Consider the following 5,712-nt stretch of genomic DNA (forward strand, 5'->3'; position numbering starts at 1 on the left):
CAGTACTCTTGCCTGGAAAATCCCATGGGCAGAGGAGCCTGGTGGGCTGCAGTCCATGGGGTCGCTAGGAGTCAGACATGACTGAGAGAATTCTCTTTCACTTTTCACTTTGATGCATTGGAGAAGGCAATGGCAACCCACTCCAGTGTTCTTGCCTGGAGAATCCCAGGGACGGGGAGCCTGGTGGGCTGCCATCTATGGGGTCGCACAGAGTCAGACACGACTGACTGCAGCGACTTAGCAGCAGGAGCAGCAGCATGAGATTTTGAATCAGCTCAAGTGTCTCCAGTTTTTTTTTTTTTTAGAACCAATTCTTTCTTGACCTCACTTGTCTCTCCACCAACTGTCTTTCCACCTTCTCCCTGTCACAGCCTTGCTTCCTCTCCATTAAAATTTCCTCATTTCCATATTCCCACTCAATTTTCAACCTAACCAGTCTTGTTTCTGTGTTTGCCATCTTTTATGAAGATGGACAACATACAGCTTGCATTCCGTGTGAAGTTTTAGAGTGATCACCTCCACTGAGCACTGCCCTCTCCAGCCACTCCTTCTCTGTCTATGCAGAGTTTACTCTCATCTCTCAGTTACTCTGTAACCAAACCCTTCAAGGCTCAGCCCAAGCCTGCATCCTCACTGCAGGCTACAGTCTCTCTCCTGGCAAACCCATTAGTACTCCTCGCTAGAATTACCACCTAGATGAAAAAATATGAACTATTCATCCCTTAACTCATGAATTATATACTGAGTGCTTCTTAAAAACAGACAGAATTTTAGGTGTCAGAAAAGCAAATCAAATAAGGCCCTAGCCATCATCTAGAAATACAGCCTCTTCCATGAGCTCCTGATCCACACAGTTATCTGCCTTCTTCATATCCCCACTTAAATGTCTCAAAGTGTCTCACATTATACCTAGTAAAGCCCCTCAAAATTTACATGTTCAATTCATCTCTGCTACAAATACATTAGCAGAAAACACCAAAATTTCTTTCTTGTATTGTCCAATCATACAACACAGCACTGTCATATGATTCATATCCCTAAATCAATTTATGCTGCAACAAATAATGCCCTTTACATTCTTGTCCATACTGGTGTGTCCATCTTCCCTTCCATCATCTTCTCACGACATCTGCTCAACCCGCAGCACAGTTCCACTGCCTTCAACTTCGGCATCTGAATAACTCATTCTCTCTCCCTGGTACAAATCTTAACTCAATCATAGTATCTTTAATAAGTTTTATTTAACTCCTATATTAGGTCAAATCTACTATTACCTACATTATACACTTCTCAATTAAGATATTGTCTCTTCACATCAATTAGCGCAGTTGTAGTTTTGCATGTTTAATGTTGCAATTATCTGATAAATGGCTACCTCTGCTTATGACACTTTACTTTCATGATGGCAAAAATGACGTCACTCTTCTTCATTATATAAATACATTTTAATACTTAATAGAAGCTGAATAAATTGTATTGCTTGAAAAAACTAAATATGTGAGTGGATAAGGTGACTATTATTTGGAGTTCAAAATTATACAAATACCTAGATTTCACTCCTTTCTTGAAAAATATCTCTGACTTTTGTCTCAGACAATACTCAACTCTTAGACAAAAAAAAAAAATGCTACTGTGACTCTAAGAGCCAAACACGTGGACTCAGTGAGACTGACCACCAAGTTTCTTCAGGTAAGAACACTGAACAGTTCTCCAAAGAATTCCTAAGCTAATCAGAAAGTCACATATGGAAGACCTGAACTGAGAATGCAATGCTGGAGTCAGGACCGACACAAATGTACCACAGATTTTATACAGTCCCATTTAAGCTGGTGAAAACCCTTGGTGATCAGCTGCAGACAACAATGAACAAAGCAAACATGGAAATGAGAAAACAAATGCAGTCCATGTCCAGTATCAACATTAAGAGGAAGCGATTAAAACAAGACTTTTAGACTACAAGTGAAAAATACATATTTGGGGGGTTATAGAAAATAAACGTTTTAATAATATAATAATAAATAACAGCATTTGAAAAGATGCTCTTATTGACTGTACATTTACCTAAATGTAATACATGTAGGAAGGAAATCAGATCAGATCAGAGCAGTCGCTCAGTCATGTCCAACTCTTTGTGACCCCATGAATCGCAGCACGCCAGGCCTCCCTGTCCATCACCAACTCCCGGAGTCCACTGAGACTCACTTCCATCGAGTCAGTGATGCCATCCAGCCATCTCATCCTCTGTCATAGGTAATTTTATAAAAGACAAAAATCTTGAGGTATAGATGGCCTATTTCTCTGAGAGCTCTATAAACATTCAGATTTTCTCAGAAGTAACACTGAATGTGAAGGAAAGCGAGGCAGATGTGATAATGAGCTCTATTGAAAACATGTTCATTGTTACCAGATGAATCTAGATTTTATTTTTATACCTTGAAATAAATTACTTCATAATGTCACTTGAGTGCTACTTATCCATACCATTTGTAACCATACACAGCCCTCACTTTGGAATTGGACTGGCTTCTAAAACTAATGTTATTTTTATAATCACTTCAGAATTACTTTAATAGCATTTAGTTAAATAACACCAACCATCAGTACCTTTCTTAAATCAACAAAGCATCTACAGCATGTCCTCTGTTCCACACAATATATACTTTTGGTCAGATTTAACATACAATGTGTCTAAGCGATGAATATGGTCTGTAATAAACAAAGCAAAATTATTTCAATCTGGAAATACCCTTTTATGTACCCCATTTTATACTCTGGAATTTTCCATGGACTCACGCTCCACAGACCCATGAATTTCAGGTTTGCTTTCCACAGTCAACCCTAGAAAGGTCATATAAAATCTTGCTAAAAAGTGTCCTGGTTAGACTGTTCTGCCAGTAACCGCTGTTGGCATGTTTGCTATGCAATGTGCTATTAGCATGATTTTGTTGTTGTTCTGTCAGTTGTGTCTGACTCTTTTGCAACTCTAGCCCTCCTCTGGACAGGACAGGGTCCTCTGTCCATTGGATTCTCCAGGCAAGACTACTGGAGTAGGCTGCCATTTCCTTCTCCCAGGTATCTTTCAACCCAGGGATTGAAGCCGTGTCTCCTGCAAGAGCAGGTGGGTTCTTTCCCTCTGAGCCACCAAGGAAGCCCATGATTACAGAGTGATTCAGTGAGGTTGCTTTTCCTCCTTTCCTGCAACTTATCCAAGTAGAGCGAGACACAAGGCTCTTTCTTCCCTGACCTATTAGGATGTAATGCTAGCAGATTAGAGTAGCCTTCACTTAGTGTTCAAGTTTCATTACAAAGCATTACCTAAGAAATAGTCTGAGCCACCAGGGATTTCTCCGGTGGATTAGATGGTAGAGAATCTGCCTGCAACCCAGGAGACATGGGTTTGATCCCTGAGTTGGAAAGATTGGGTGGAGGAAATGGCAACCCACTCCAGTATTCTTGCATGAAGAATCCCATGGACAGAGGAGTCTGGCTGACTAGAGCCCATGGGGTCCCAAAGAGTCAGACACGACTAACTGGCTAAGACACAACATGCAAGATTAGTAAAGAAATACCAGTATGTTCCATAACAACGGCAGTGTCTCAGGAAGATTATCCAAAAGTTACAGCCAAATGTACTACACAGATGTTTGACTACTATAGATTTATAATAGAAGATGGTCTGACATGGAATATACCAGATTATGTAACAGTGTGTGTGGTCTCTTTATCATGAGAATGATTTATCTGTGTGGAATAGATAACACCTATGTCATATATACTCTTCTTGAAGAAGGGATTTATATTATTTCTTTACACATGGAAGTTGGTTAAATTTGGTGAATTCACATGCAATGAAAATATTATGGAAAAATTCCTTTCTTAGAGAAGTTTCCTAAAATGCTACAGTTATTAAAATCTCTTTTCATAAATAATTCAAGGTTGCAACATATGGTAGGCTGTGATTTAAAGTGTCTGATTCTAAAGGTAAAATATTATCCTTTTGCCATGCCCCATTGCTTTAAAAATATGGTAAAATTTTTCTAAAGTTACTTATTCAACCAGAAAATGTTCAAGATCAGTCTGATAATCTGTAATCCACACCAAGAATATTTTAAAAGGTTCAACAATACGTGAAATGAAACTAAATAGCATGGCTGTCAGGTGACTGATAGACTCTGCTCCAGGTCCCCGCTATGGGGTTGCCCTGGTGACAGTGGCGCTGGATGAGGCAAACACCCTACTTTTCCCGCAGTCAGCCCACGGGGTAGGGGCACCCTGTGCCTGCCAAGCGGCTTCAGCTGTCCACGACACACCCAGGACACTCACAGCCCAGCCCTCCACGCCAGGCTGGAGCTCTGGATTCCCTATGATGATGTAAGTGCTCCTGTCTCTGGATATCTGCCTGTAGACCCCAGCCTGCCTGCACACTGGGAATCCTGGCAGAGGTCTCCCACATCAGGACCTGCCCCACAGCTTCTATCCCTCCAGATGTGGCTTGCTGGTGCCCTGGTAGAGTTCCCTGCCCCCCTAGCCCTCTGGCAGCTCTACCAGTGTCAGCCCACCTGGGCTCCAGCAGAAGGCATACCATCTGCCAGCTTGGACCCAGGTGTGTGCACAAGCCAAGGGTCACCATGTAACCTTCCCCCAACCCTGTCCAGCGGACTGCAAACCCACCTTTCCCACATAGATCTGGATTCTAGCATTGGAGTACAACCCTCTGAGTTATTCTATCCTCGGATATGGTATTCTCTCTCAGTCCCAGGGCATTTATAAAGTGCTATGTTTGGATCATCTTACTATCTAACCCCCTGTAAGTAATTAACAATTCTATTAAAACTTTCTTGTTCAAGTCACTGTGTAGCTCCTACTCCCGACTTCCCTGAACCACATCCTACAATGAGAAAAGCTCCTGTATCTGTGAGGATAAAATAATGGCTAAGATTCTTGCAAAGAGGACTTGAAAAGAAAAATACTCCATTAGTCAACTGTCTGCATGATGTGTGGAATATTCAATTCACGTTAAGAATCCCGAATCATTTAAGAGGAAAAATAAACTCAATAGTAGGGTATGCAATCACTTTTAGAGGATTTGTCCATCCAATCTTATAAATAATCGCTGTAAATAACAGAGGTGGATTTGATTTCTTGGGGATATTTCCTGATTCAAAGCATCATAATCCTCTAACATCAGGGATATTGGCCTATAAGTTATATCAGTAGTTCCATTTATGTACCAGATCAGATTCCTCCTGAAACATTCAAGTAATTTAAGTTGGCAATTTTCTCATCTTCTCTCTCGCATCAGCATTCCTTTCTTTTCAGTAGGTCCCTGCCCTCCGCAAACCAACATGCAGCCTTATCCTCTGTCTTAAACACATATTTTAATAGGAAAAGTTGTCTTTTAAACTCTACCTCTTGCTCCCTGCACCACTCCACATCTCTGCTCTCATGATCAATATCCGCAGTCTCAATTTTCACCCACCCCCCTACCCCTCTCCTCTCTTGAATTTACACTTATTTGGCTTTCATGTATCACCTGCCGCTGCCCAGGTCTCAGACAATCTCCACTTTGCCAAAGCTAATAAACAATCTCCAGACCTCTTCTTGGGAACTTCTCAGTATCCTTCACACAGTTGATTACTCCCTGTTTTTGGAAGCACTTTCTCTTTGGCCTATAGGACACAATACTCTGTTCAGTACAGTACACGGTTCTCT

The sequence above is a fragment of the Bos taurus genome, chromosome 27 (assembly GCF_002263795.3).
Source record: "Bos taurus isolate L1 Dominette 01449 registration number 42190680 breed Hereford chromosome 27, ARS-UCD2.0, whole genome shotgun sequence".
Classification (NCBI taxonomy): Eukaryota; Metazoa; Chordata; class Mammalia; order Artiodactyla; family Bovidae; genus Bos; species Bos taurus.